We start from the raw sequence: 15164 nt of genomic DNA on the forward strand, positions 1-15164 counted from the left end.
CCTTTAACTGAATTGATGGAAGCAAGCTAACTGCGGTCTCAAAGCAAAACTACATCTTCTGTGAACCAGTTTACACGAGTTTGGCACAGAGGGCAGGGGCGCCAATGTAGGGGAGTGAAAAGCAGAATAGCTTCCTGAGCTGATAAGGAGATTAAAAATCATCCCAGAACTATCACTTATCAAATGCTCTTTTCAATACTTAAGGTATTGCTAAGAAAGTAAAAAAAGAAGCATATCTCATCTTGAAATGTCCTTGAATGTTCAGTGTTTAATTTAATTTGGGGAACCTCTTGATTTTGGGGCAGGCTTCCCTGATGGCTCAGACAGTAAGGAATCTGTCTGCAATGAAAGAGACACCAGTTCGATTCCTGGGTTGGGAAGATTCCCTGGAGAAGGAAATAGTAACCCACTCCAGTATTCGTGCCTGGAGAATCCCATAGACAGAGGAGCCTGGTGGGCTTAGTCCATTGGGTCACAAAGAGTCAGAAATGACTGAACGACACTTTACTTTTGATCTTGGACAGCGGTGAAGAAAGACTTTCCCTCTTCCAGTGTCCTGCGAGGGAGCTGAATGACAGGTGAATTCCAACTGGAACTGAGATGCTCAGCAATCTCCATCCCACTTAAGATTAGGAAGAATCAACATTACAAAAATATAGTTCCTCTCAACAAATGCCAAAGGAATAGATAGAATAGAGATGTGGGACTTTCAACTTTTTTCAGAAGTGTTATAGAATCGCTAGATGATTTTAGTTCTCACCAACATGATACTTTCATTGAGTATTCCTTGTATTCAAAGCTCCCTTCATTTATTCATGTATTCATCCCTTTATTCAGTGAATATATATTCAGTGCTCACTATGTCCAAAGCACTGCTAAGTACTCATGATACCATTTCACAGATGCTTTTAACCCACTGACACCAATTATAAGTTTTTGCTTTTACTCATTTGTTACTATTTAGTCACTAAGTCATGTCTGACTCTTCTCCCTTGCATCCTGGCTGCCAGCTCTCATTTCTGTGTGCATGGGTCTGGCTAGCAATAGCACTGATTTAATTAGTTACCTTTAATCTGTATAAACTGATTCAATGGTGAGTAGGAATATACGTGAGCTGAGAGTCAGTAAGTTTTCAATTGCACTTTCAGGCTCTCTCACACAGAAAAAATTTTTTTTAATTTAATGCAGTAAGTAGTTCATAAACTTTACATTAGAATCACCTGGAATGATTCTTTAAAATTCTGATGTCCAGAAGCAATGGAAAGCAGACAGAGAGAACAAATTTATGGACGTGGGGGTGGAGGGTATGGAGAGAGTAGTGGGTAGCATGGAAACATATACAACTGCCATATGTAAAATAGATAGCCAATGATAATTTGCTGTATGACTCAGAGAAATGAATTGGGACTCTGTAACCATCTAGAGGGGTGGGAACAAGTGGGAGGAAGGTTCAAGAGGGAGGGAACATATGTATACCTATGGCTGATTCATGTTTATACATGGCAGAAACCAACACAACGTTGTAAAGCAATTATCCTTTGATTAAAAATAAATAATTTAAAAAAATTCTGATACCCAGGCTGTAATCAGAATCTCTGGGAATGAGACCAAGCATCAGTGTATTTTTACAACTCCCCAAGTAATTCCAATGTGCAGTCAAGGTTGAGAACCAATGGTTTAATGAAACTTGGGACAACTATATCTTTGCATCTGGGATTTATTTTTCCTTTTTTTCATTTGCAGGGTTTGGTTTTTGTTTTGTCTGTTTGTTTACCATATTGTTGACAGCTAGAATGCTAGAAATTTCAGCCCATGTTGAGATGTCATTTTCTTAAGATCATAGAGATTTAAATGTAGTCATTAGAATAGGACAGCCACTCCAGCATAGCCAATATCCAGTGTCAAAACCTGTATTTCTCCAACTAAGGGTAGTATGGTCACAGACCATATGAGGGAACTTTCAAAGTGCTTGCAGAAATTTAATCTGCAAATCTCTGAGCACTTGCCTGGTGATACAAGTGCAGTAACTCTACCACATACAGGAAAAAACAATTAGCCACCCTTGGAGTGTCCCATCCTTTATCTTTTCTTTCTTTTCCTGAACCATTCTGTAACACTAGAAAGGCAAACAGAGCAGAAGAGCAAATAACTGTTAAATGTTTGTGCTTCAAAGAGTATTTAGAATATGTAGGGAAGCAGTTTAGAAATTTTTAATTCTCCCTTTTGTGAACCTAGATTTCTTCTTCAAGGTCTTTATTTTTAATACTCAAGTTTTTATACTTCAACCAAGCATTATAGCCATATAAAACATTAGACCAAAAATGACTTGATGCAACCAATGCCGTTTTACAGATCAAAGAGAGAAAGGGCACATTTGATTTTAGTCAAAATGATCACTTGGATAAAAGGAGAAATCAATGTTGTCAGCAGCAGAGGTATATATAAAAATATGAAAACTCCAATTTTAAAAATCACATAAAATGTTGTTTGAACACATGTTGACTGTTATTATATTAATAACTGTATCTCAGTTCTCAGCATCAAGTAGCCAAACTACGATTCTCAAAAGATCTCACCATTTCACTTAAATTTTTAAAATTATGAATTGTTTTGCGAAGTACAAATAGTAAAACAAAAATCCATATAAGTACCATGTAGCTCAAGAAATAAAACATTACAACTACAATTAAATCCCTCTATCTACCCACCCCAGATCTTATTCACCCCCGCTCCTTCTTAGAAGGAAAATTTCTATATTAAATTTGAGGTTTGTAATTTTCATTTATATTGTTGTATTTTTATTCTGTCTGTTTAGACCATAGACTATAATACTGGTTGGATGTTTTAGGCTGTATAAATGGAGTCAGACACTGTGTTTGCTTGTATAAACTGCTTTTTATCTTTCAGCGTAATGCTTGTGAGATTCACCCAAGTTGATGTATGCACTGTTTTATTGATTTTTGCTTCTGTAGAATATTCTGTTATATGAATTATATCAATATTTTATGTTGGTAATGGTTTATGTTGTCATCCATTTGTGCTTTTGCTCTTATGCTTTCTGAATTTTTCACTCCAACAACATTGCAGTACACATTTTTGCATATGAGGTAATATATGTATATATACACCCAGGACTGGAATTACTGGTCCATAGAAAGTACACAAGTTCAACTCCAATCCACAAAATAGTTATACCATAAATGTACACTCCCACAAGCACTGGATCAGAGTTCTTGGTTTTAATTTTATGGTAGTGCTCTAAAATCATCTTTAGCAAAGCCTAGCCACCAAATCATGTAAATGAGAATCACAATAAATGGTATTTTTAAGATATAAAATGTCACTTGATACTCCATTGTTAAAGAAGGATCTTATGCGTTTTGAACCTTTTAAGGAAAAATAACTTGTGTAGGCATTATTGGAGTGTGGATATTTTTTAAATTCCAAAAGCATTTTACAGATAAGTAAGATATAAATTTAATGACAGTAGTTAGGGCCATAGGGACAACATTTATAGAATAGTTCTGGAAATGGATTATAACTAATGCAAGTAGGTAAAGAATTAAAATACCTATTCTGTGTATTAGGCATTAAACTTAATGGCCAGAATAAATTTCAACAAATGCAAATGCTTAAAAAAGAAAGAGAGAGAAGAAGGAAGGGATAAAACTGTCCATTTGTGAAAGTGAAAGATTTGTCTGGTTTGTGTTGAATGGGTTTCAAGTCTGATAGGCATCTACCCAGACTATGAAAGTTAAAAGTTAACAGTATGTTTTTTTTATTATTATTATTAAAATTGATGTGTATTTCTGAAGGCTGGAAATTGTGTAAGTCACAGCACAAAACCAGCCCTCAGGTTCATGAGGGGAAAAAACAGATTCCTTTATTTTTTTCATTCTTTCATTCAAAAAAAAATTATCTTACTGGAGAATTCCTGTGTGTTTTTCCTTTGTGTAGGCACAGTGACGGGCCCAAGGAGAGTTCTGTGCGTGCAGAAATTGATTTTAGTAAGCACAAATGATGTTTTTTTCTCACATGCAGATGCCTATTACATTGTCTCTGGGTCCTGAGATATCTCCTTATGAGAGAGTTGATGTTGCTATTAGCTGATTGAGGGAGAGAAACTGAAACAAGATGAAAAACCCCAGAAACCCGAAAACACAACCACACTGGGATTTGAAGAAGCTGGCCTCCAAAATGGCCTCCGGTGATTCTTACCTCCCGGTTTTCACACCTTAAGTAGTCCCCTCCCGCATCAAGTAGGACTGACATAAATAACCAAATTGAGAATAAAAGTGTGTAACACCTGAGGCTAAGCTATGAAAGACTTTGCAGCTTCAGCTTTCTGTCTTGAATCACTTGCTCTGCGGGAAGCCAGCAGTCATTTTGTGAAAACACTCATCCAGTCACACAGAAAACCCACATGGCAGGGAACTGAGAGCTCCTGTCAACATCCCTACTAGCTAGCCGTAGGCGTGGACCACCGGCGCCTTTGCAGATGACTGCAGCCCCAGACGACATCCTAGTTAAAACTTCATGAGAGTCTCTGAGCCAGAAATACTCATGTAAGCTAGTTGTGAGTTCCTAATTCATAGAAACTATGTGAGATGAATGTTTATTGTTGCTGTAGGCTGTTACACATGTTGGGGTAGTTTGTGATGCAGCAACAGATGACTAATACAAGGTTGGGAAGATAAATAAGACCAACTCTCTTTTCTCCTATCTCCAAAACTGTAATATATGTTTCTCTTGGCTTCCCTGGTGGCTCAGACAGTAGAGAGTCTGCCTGCAATGCAGGAGACCCGGGTTCAATCTACGGGTCAGGAAGATCCCCTGGAGAAGGAAATGGCAACCCACTCCAGTATTCTTGCCTGGAAAATCCCATGGATGGAGAAGCCTGGAGGGCTACAGTCCACGGGGTCTCTAACAATTGGACATGACTGAACAACTATCATTTACTTTTTCTATTTAAAGGATTATAGGATTTCCCTAGTGGCCCAGTGATTAAGAATCTGCTTGCCAATGCAAGAAACACAGGTTCAATCCCCGGTCTGGGAAGATCCACGTGCCACAAGGTAACCAAACCCATGTGCCATAACGACTGAAGCCTACCCTCGAGCCTGTGTTCTACAAGAGAAGCCACTGTAATGAGAAATCCATGCACCACCACAAGAGAGTATCCCTGCTCAACACAACTAGAGAAAGCCCGCCCAGCAACAGAGACCCAGCACAGTCAAATAGTAATTCATTAATATTTTGAAAAAGGATTATAAGTCTCTAAGAGAGAAAAATACCTAAGACACTAGCTTCAGAAAAAAACCTTGCACAGTACAAAGAAAAATGTATCACCCAAAATAAGCCTATTCATTTATTTACTCAACAAATATTTATTGAGCATAATACTATATATTAGATACTATTCCACATTAGAGAGCTACAACAGTAAACAAGATAGCCATGAATGCTGCCTCACAGAATTTACATTATAATAGGTAACACTGCACAATAATCAGGTAAATAAATAACTCAAATTCTTATAAATACCATGAGTCTATCAAATGAAGTGTTGCAATAAGGAATAGGGGAAGTAAAACCTACTTTGGATAGTGTGATAGATAAGATTTCTCTGAGGAGATGACATCTAAGCTAATAGTTGAAGGACAGGAAAATATAGTCACTGAAAGAAAGGTGGAAAGATCAGTGCATGGAGAAATAATAGCATTTCCAAAGGTCCTGAGGCACAGAAACATAATGAATAAGCTGAAGAGCCAAATGACAAGAGTCCATGAATGAGGAGGAGGTTAGCAGGGATAAGGTGGGAGTTCATCCATTTTTTTTCAGTATTCTAGGAAAAATAGGTTCATTGTGAGAAGGCAAACTATAAAAATAATTTCACTCATACACAAGACCTGCTTTAGATACTCCCTTTCCTTCACACCTAAAGAAATATAAACTGAGGAAAGAAATGGAACAGAAAGATTAAACCAGTCAATCCTAAAGGAAATCAATCCTGAATATTCACTGGAAGGACTGATGCTGAAGCTGAAGCTGAAGCTCCAATACTTTGGCCACCCGATGCAAAGAGCTGATTCACTGGAAAAGACCCTGATGCTGGGAAAGATTGAGGGCAGGAGGAGAAGGGGGAGACAGAGGATGAGATGGTTGGATGGCATCACTGACTCAATGGACATGAGTTAGAGCAAACTCAGGGAGATAGTGAAGGACAGGGAAGCCTGATGCGCAGCAGTCTATGAGGTCACAAAGAGTCAGATACAACTTAGTGACTGAACAACAATGACAAAGAAATGGGACCAAACCACAAATCAAACTTGAGCACTCAGATTTCCCACTCCTCCAAGCCCCAACCAAAGGTCTTTCTCCCTCTACCAGGATATCTTGGATTTCTAGATTTGCAGTATTAATGCACAGCCCTATAGAGGGTCTTCATACGACTCTGATGGTGGAGTCCAGTCTTAAAGTTGGAGAAATGTACAGGAATATATATGTAGCTCAAAGGCTGAATTTGAGGGGAAACCTAAGGCATATTGGATTTAACAATTACTGAAGACATAAAAAGTTTAGTTGGAAAGTTTCTGACACTTCTCAGGGGATTATATGACAGCTTTGGATTTCGAAGACCAAGTTTCCTGAGTGTTCAGACTTAAAATTCTGCCTCTGTGTAAGACCTTTCAGACTCTGTTTGCTGAAGAAAGAGACTGTGAAATGTAAAGGCTGGAAGTCACATTGTAGCTCTGCTTGCTGGCTAGGTGCCGAGGGGCTTCATGCTATTTATTTAGCCACGTTGTAATGCCCTTTCCAATCCAAAATTCATTCTCGCCTCCAGAAGATTATTGAAATGGGACTTGTGAGATATACAGTCTATTTCAACAAACAGCAATCTAATTCTTCCTTTACACGTTCCTGGGAAGGGAAAAAAAAATCACCTTGCCAGCTGGTACACAGGCTGCAGTGCACTGAAGCTCCAAGCATCTTAACTGCCAAAAGGAGACCGAGGGGATTTTCATATATACAGTGTGGATGTGTCAGAAGAAGCATCTTATGAGGAGTTTAATCTGTTTGTTTGAAAGAGTGCGGCAGGAACAGTCCCATGGGGCTCACCTCAGGGCAGGCGATGCTTTCTCTCTGCAAAGAATCTCACTTGATGAGAATCAATAAGCGTGCTTGGTCTTGACTGCAAATAGTTCATTACAAGCTGAGAAAGAGGCCATTGCAGTTCCATTTTGCCTTCTTCCCAGCTTTCATGGTCCTAACTTCCTCCATGTCAGAAAAGCCCACAGGTGTGTGATATACAAGAATGTATGGAGCAATTTAAAAGCAAGAAATCTCACACTGAAGTTTATTATTACGGGGAGCAGGTGTCTGGCATCTTTTAGATCCTGGTGCTGTTTTGGAGTGGGCCCAGCATGCTCTTTGTGTTATCCTCTCTTCTAGAACTCCTCCAAACGCACAGGCCAAGGCTGCCAGTCCCTAGAGAATGTTTAACGTGCCACAGTGTGGCCTCCTGGAGTCACAGATACTCTCCTGGCCTGAATTAGAAAACTTTGACCGGGAGAAGTAGCAAATGCACAGTCAGCCACGGCTATTTCTGTCCCTACAGTTGCTGCCCATCCTCCAAATGGAGACGGCCACACTCCTGCCCCCTGAAGCCCCTAAAACACGCTTGAAAACAGCAGCCCTCAGTTTCTTCGACTTCATCTGTGGTTCAGTTGCTAAGCCGTGGCCGACTCTTTGTAACCCCGTGGACTGCAACACACCAGCCTTCCCTTTCCTTCACTGTCTCTTGGAATTCACTCAAATTCGTGTCCATTGAGTCATCTACTCTCACTCATTTTACTTTGAAGGGCAGTATTACTTCTTTTCATTACTGAGCTTTTTATTAAATTATACATTTGGGATGGTGCCAAAATAAGTGTACAGCTTGATGAATAATCACAAAGTGAATATATTCATGCAGCTACCTTTCCACTCACCACCACTACCCCACCCTCCTTTCCGAGTTAACCACCACCCTATCTTCTTATGCAATCAGTTCAGTTCACTTGGTCTTGAACTTCATATAAATAGAATCATATTATATATACTTTTTTTTTATCAGCATTCTTTAACTCAACACTACATGAGACTGATCGCGTTATTATATATACCTGTAGTTTGTTCCTTCTTACTGCTGTGTAATGCGTTGTTATATGAATATACTGTGTTTTACATGTCCTCTCTACTGTTGATGGATATCTGAATTGTTTTCAGCTTTGTGCTACTATGAATAATGTTGCTAAGAAGGTTTATGCCTACATGTAGACATTGTGGTAAGGTATGTTTATAGCAGTAAAATTACTGGTTTTTAAGGTAGGCACATAATTAGTATTTCTTCTTAACATTTTTGCCCTGGGAGTTACTTTGTATTTATTTCCCAGAAAAACAGCAAATGCTTATTTTGCCAGTTTGTTCTTGGAACGATGATATTATAGAATGACAGTGAGCTAACAGACAGTCGCTGTCCTTGGGCATCTGTGCTCTCGGCCGTCCTTCTCCGGAGATGACCAGGAGGCATTTCTGACCCGGAGTCTGACCAATGGGCTCCTGTGCATCTGCTGCTGCAGTCCCTTTACTTAAGGTAACGTCTACACCATGTGCCCTTCTATGTCACCGTCTGGGATTTTCTGTCCCTTTCATACTCCCCTCTTGCCAATATCACATACTACAGTATCAGAATTACACAATGAAGCAAGCTCTGAGCAATTTTAATCACTATAAATGTCCTTCCTTAAGAAACCTTACCCCCAAGGGAAGCAGCATGCTAACCATGCAAAGAATCACGCTGACTCCTTTTCCACATGGCTCACCATCTCCCTCTGAAGGAAGGATTCCTAAGCACTGATCCCGGCTTGCCCTGGATATGGCATGACCTCTAGCAAGGTAACTCTAAGAGCAGTAGAAGAAAAAAACACCAGCTCCTATTTACACAAGGATGGGATTTACTGAGAGTTAAATAAATAATACTGGTTAAAAACTTAGTGATGAAAGGAGTGTAAATATCAAAAAGAAAAAAAAATCATCTTTATTATCCACTACTAGTCCCTTAAAAAGCTTGCACTTAAATACCTATCTGCTCTTAAAAAGAAACAGTTTATAACATTTCAGAACACTTTTAGAGTATCTCTTAACCCTCAGTTGGTGAATTATTTTTATCAGAAAAATCTCTTCACTTATCCTACTTAGTTTCATATTAAGAAGCACTGATGAATGTTCTCTTGTTACATTTTACATAATTAAAATTGTTTTTTAGTCACTGTTTTCCCTTCCTCCCACTAAATAATGTCAAAGTCTTTACCATCTCAGAATGGGTTCTGATAGTCAATTCTCTGTTCAGTGCCTTCTAATCTAGCTATCCAAGTTCTTCCAAGCTCTCAAAAATTAGAGCTGCAAACTGCCTGAATCATTTAATTATAATTAACCAATGCCAAAACCCATACCACTCACTTATTTATTCATTCATTCAATAAATAAATACTTGTTTTGAACTTACTATGAGTTGAGAGCTTGAGGTTTGCTGTAGAACCAGACAGATGCGTCCCTGATCTCATGGAGCAGCACACTTCCTAAAATACATTAGAAGACAAATTATAAAATGTGAAATTTATAAAGGCTATGAGGAAAATCAAATACTGGCCTAGATAATGACTGAAATAGGGACTCCTTATGATAACATGACTGGGGAAGGTCTTTCTAAAGAGGTAACACTAAAGACTGACATCTCAGTGATCCCAGGAGACTGGCATGAAAAGGTGTGTGGAAAAGTATTGCATGCAAAGATACAGCAAGAACAGCCTACATACAACAAAATAGACCCCTAAGGTGGAATGGTCACTATGACTACAGCGTTACATGCAAAGATAAAAGCAGTGAAGGGAGGCAGGTGGGAATTAGGTCAAATCCACCTTGTTGAACAATGTTAGGAGTTTATCTTGCAAGTTCCATAGGTCATAATTCCATTATTGAAAGATCCCATAAATGTTTTTCTCTGGATAATAAATGCCAGGAGAATTTCCTAGTGGTCCAGTGGTTAAGACTCTGCATTCCCAATGCAGAGGGCACAGGTTTGATCCCTGGCTGGGGAACTCAGATCCCACATGCCTCATGGTGAGTCGATAAATAAATAAAAATAAAATGCACACTCCCATTCATTAAAGCATTAAAAAATATGCCAGGAGTATGATCCTGTCACTACTGTATACTCTGTTCCACTTTGTGTTTTCCAGTACTCCCAAGGTTTCTCAGACATTGGCGTCTCTAGCCTTCGGGTAGTTATTTTCCCTCTTTGAGTCTCTCTTCTGAAACATAGCATTGAAATGGATCAATAAGATTTAATTCTAACATAACTGGACAGCTGATGTGTAATCCACATAGGTTTTCACATGTAATTTCTCTTCTCTCAGTCAGTGGGAAGCAATAGTTAAGAGCTTAGGCTTTTAATTATCAAAACCAGGTTCTATTTCTGTTTTTGACACTTTTACTGTGTGTAACTGGTACATTACCTTACCTTGCTGAGTCTTTTGGTCTGTAAAATGGATAGTAGGATAAATCTCTACCTCAAAATTGTTGCAAGTTTTGATGAAGATGATACACAATAACTATCAACAGATGGCCACTATAATAATGCTGTTCACAAGCAAAATTCATAGAACTTTGCAGTAAAAAGAGATGATGGATGGTACCTTATCAATTTCTCTCATTTTGTATTTAAGCCTCTCTAAAACTAAAATAACTGTCAATGGTAACTTCCTTCTTTCCTCTATTCCTTCCTTTCTTTCTTCCCTCCTTCCTTAGAAGTAAACCAGACTTCCCTAGTTAATATTCTCATGGAGAAATAATTCAACAGTTCATTGCTTGCTTTAGCTTTGAGGTTGGGCTATATGAACTACACAATCATTACCTAAATAAATCACAGATACAGTCTTATTCCTGTTGGGGCGAATTGTGATTGGAGAAGTGGATGATTTAATGCATGCTACTTATGAAGGCTTGAGAGACTCAAAAACATGAACTCTACTTTTTATTCAATTTGTTAAGTGGGAAAAGCCAATAAGAAGATACGATCTCCATACAATTCTCACTCACCAAATGTGGATTGTAATTTATAGACAAAGCTCAAGCAAGGAAATAAATTGTAGGTGATAGAAGAGCTATAATAAGCAAATATTGGGGCCTTGTGGATATGTCATCTAAAATCCAGATAAGTAGCTGTTGGGGCATGGAATTAGGTGAAGCCCCTTTATTCCAAGTGCCTGTCATCGGCAAGTTTTCATATAATCATCACACAGACATGAACTTAGCTATATAAGCATAAAAGGGAAAAATTCCTGAATCTTAATTGAAAGTTTAACAAGTGGGCTTTTATGTGAATTCTTTGTATTGTACCAATATCAAATCCTTATTGTTAGCTTTTTGAATTATTTTATCATTTATGTATTATAAAAACAAACTGCAACCACAGAAGAAAAATAGAAAATATACATTAGCAAAAGGAAACTCATTTATACTTTTATCACTCAGAAATAACTATTATTAACATTGTGCTTTTTACCCACACACATACACACAGTAATTCTTCACACATTCAAGCTAATTCTTATTTTACCTAAAGAGGCATAACAAAGGAAATTGAGGCAAACTTCTAAAGCTAAAATAGTACTTTGTTACACCAAAAAATACTTATCACAAATGAACAGGACACTTCATATGGAGAAATTAAAATTTTCACAATTATTGTTTACTACATACAGTCATCTTTCAGTCTCCAAGGGAGAATGATTCGGGAACCTCTCCTTCTCCAAAGATACCAAACTCTGTGGATGCTCCAGTCTCCTATAAAAGGGCGTGTTATTTGCATATACTACAGCCTGGTGTGCTGCAGTCCATAGGGTCACAAAGAGTTAGACACAGTTTAATGACTGAACAACAACAATTTTCATATGACCTGTGAGCATCCTCCCATATATTTTAAATCACCTCTAGATTACTTATAATACCTAATTCAACGGAAATGCTATGTAAATTGTTGCTGTGTTGTTTAGTGGCTAAGTCATGTCAGACTCTTTTGTGAATTCATTGACTGTAGCCCACCAGGCTCCTCTACCCATGGGATTTACCAAGCAAGAATACTGAGGAGGGTTGCCATTTACTTCTCCAAAAATGTTGCTTTTTGGAAATTTCTGGAATTTTTTTTCAAATATTTTTGACCCACAGTTGGTTGAATCCAAGGATTCAGAATCCATGGATATGAAGAGCCAATTGTACTCAATTAACAGATTTTCTTCAGGGTTGTATAAGGGAGTTATGACAACAAATTCCGTTCTAATTCAACAAGACTTTACTAAAAACTTTTAATGGTCCCTATATGTGGGGAAATGTAAAATAATTATCTATGCTTCTCAGGAATTATGTCTTCAGGGAACACACATGCACACACACACAAAATCTTTCTGACTACTTGGGCAAAATAATTGGTAGGAGGCAAGAAAACACATTGAGTTTTGGGAGCTGATGAGGTCAATGTGTCTTTTTCAAAGTCCTTGCTATGAAGCTGGAGGAATATTACCTTTCCATAGAGCCTTCCTGGTGGCTCAGGTGGTAAATAATCCACCTGCAATGCAGAAGACCCAGGTTTGATCCCTGGGTTGGGAAAATCCCCTGGAGAAGGGAACAGCTACCCATTCCAGCATTCTGGCCTGGAGAATTCCATGGACAAAGAGTAGGACACAACTGAGTAACTTTCACTTTCACCTCCTTTCCATAAGAAGAAAGATAGGCAAAATCCATTACACACTTTGCATTCTCAAGATTTCTCTGAGTTTTCTGTCACCTACTTTTATTCTAGTTGGCTGGACAGATGGGATTTCTAAGTTACTTTGCAGATACAGACTCAGCTAAGAAGGCGAATCTTTGAAATTCCAATGTCTTTTTGATTTGTTTTGAAGGACAATTGATGGGGCCACCTTCAATTTCTTTTTAATGGTAACCCCCATTTAATTTTTTTCATTTGCTTTAATATTTATTTATACAGATACTTTATTGTTGTGTATGGCAACTCTTGTTAAGATGGCTTGTGCACTGCCATTTCTGTTGGCTAGAATCTTCATCCCTGCTCCCTTCATGTATTACTGCCTTTCTTCCTGTTCTCAATCCAATTATCCTTTCCTGAGGGAAGACTTCACTGATAGCCTCAAGTTTTTCCAACTCCATCTTCTCTTAACCCCACTTATATACTGTTTCAAATACCCATCTCAGTATAATTTTAGACTTACATGGGTGATGCACCAGTGCTTTTCTCCCTCAACAGACTATAACCTCAGTGTTTGCTCACAACTGTATTCAGAGTGCCCGGGATGGTATACAAGACACAGTAAATATTTAATGTTTGTTGAATAAAATTTCCTGAGAATATATTTTTTACCTAATTTGATTGCAACTCCTGGAGACAGTGAAGGACAGGGGAGCCTGGCATGATGCAGCCCATGGGGTTGCAGAGAGTCAGACATGACTTAGTAACTGAACACACAGTTTTTCAAGACTCATAAGTAATACCATTTTTACCCATTCTATGTCTAAAGTGATAATTCCTCTTTAAGAACAGCTTGCTATAAACCCAGTTCATAGTAATACATATAATAGGCTCTATATACTGTATTATCATCAAAACAGGAATACAAAGTAAATCTCTACTCTCTGTCTATGGCTTAAGGAAAGATTTGACTCTGAATTTAGCAACAATATAACCTATACCTAACAAATAAGTGTACCAAAATAGCTCCAAGCCTTAATATAAAACAGAAATCCAAAAATTCTGCTGAAGGTTGATTGCATTTACTCACTTGCTAGTTGACACATTTTTAATTAAACAGACTTTATAAAAGTCAATTTGTTTTTCCTTGTGGTTTCAAATAAAACTCATTTAATTATTACATGTTGTTATCCAAAATTATCTATTCATTGTAAATTTTGAGCATCTAATATAAATCAGCCACAACACTGAGCATTGAGGCTGCTGCTGCTAAGTCGCGTCAGTCGTGTCCAACTCTGTGCAACGCCATAGATGGCAGCCCACCAGGCTCCTCTGTCCCCGGGATTCTCGGGGCAAGAATACTGGAGTGGGTTGGCATTTCCTTCTCAATGCATGCATGCATGCTTGCTAAGTCACTTCAGTCGTGTCAGTTAAAGAAATCCAGCCCAAACAATCGTTTCTACATTTTATTCATTTCTCTTTCTCTAAAACATCAAAAAATAAAAGTCCAAGAGCTAAGTCCATTACAACTCTTATTACAATTTTTTGTCATTTCATTCTCTAATACTTCAAAACTCCCAAGTCTCTTCTTCTCTTTCACTCCTAGAGAATATTATAAGCATTCAAAACTCATGTCCTTTAATAAGTAGTAAGAAGCTCTTCAGTTCAGTTCAGTTCAGTTCAGTCACTCAGTGGTGTCCGACTCTTTGTGATCCCAAGAATCGCAGCACACCAGGCCTCCCTGTCCATCACCATCTCCCAGAGTTCACTCAAACTCACATCCCTCGAGTCAGTGATGCCATCCAGCCATCTCATCCTCTGTCGTCCCCTTCTCCTCCTGCCCCCAATCCCTCCCAGCATCAGAGTCTTTTCCAATGAGTCAACTCTTCACATGAGGTGGCCAAAGTACTGGAGTTTCAGCTTTAGCATCATTCCTTCCAAAGAACACCCAGGACTGATCTCCTTTAGAATGGACCACATGATCTAATTCTTCAGGGCTATGTTTGGTTGCTGAAGAAAGGTGTGTATGAGTACGTGTGTCCTTGTAGCTGTGTGTGTGTGAGAGAGAGAGAGAGAAAGAGTAAGTATGTCCTTGTAAAGGTGTGTGTGTGTGTGTGTGTGTGTGGAGAGTATGTATCCCCAAGATCCACAGTTCAGGCACAAATGAGAAAGAGTAGAGAGGAAGGAACAGTGCCATCAAAGAGGGCATCACAACAAATGAAATTGTAGAAGTGAGTCTCTGTAACTTCTCTTCGCAGATCTCAAGCCCCCTATATTATCACCTTTCTTCTGCAATATACACAGCCATGAGCATTTTGAGAAGCATAAGAACATCATCTTTCAAGTCATGTCCTAAATCATG

The 15164-nt window shown here is 38.5% G+C and overlaps 1 non-coding gene across 1 annotated transcript; it reads left to right on the plus strand.

The window, feature by feature from the left end:
* Positions 1–10066: 10066 nt before the first annotated feature.
* On the plus strand, positions 10067–10139 carry TRNAG-CCC (transfer RNA glycine (anticodon CCC)). Its single transcript has one exon. It is a non-coding gene; the product is annotated as a tRNA-Gly (tRNA).
* Positions 10140–15164: the final 5025 nt, after the last annotated feature.

This window comes from Bos mutus, chromosome 2 (genome assembly GCF_027580195.1).
Source record: "Bos mutus isolate GX-2022 chromosome 2, NWIPB_WYAK_1.1, whole genome shotgun sequence".
NCBI lineage: Eukaryota > Metazoa > Chordata > Mammalia > Artiodactyla > Bovidae > Bos > Bos mutus.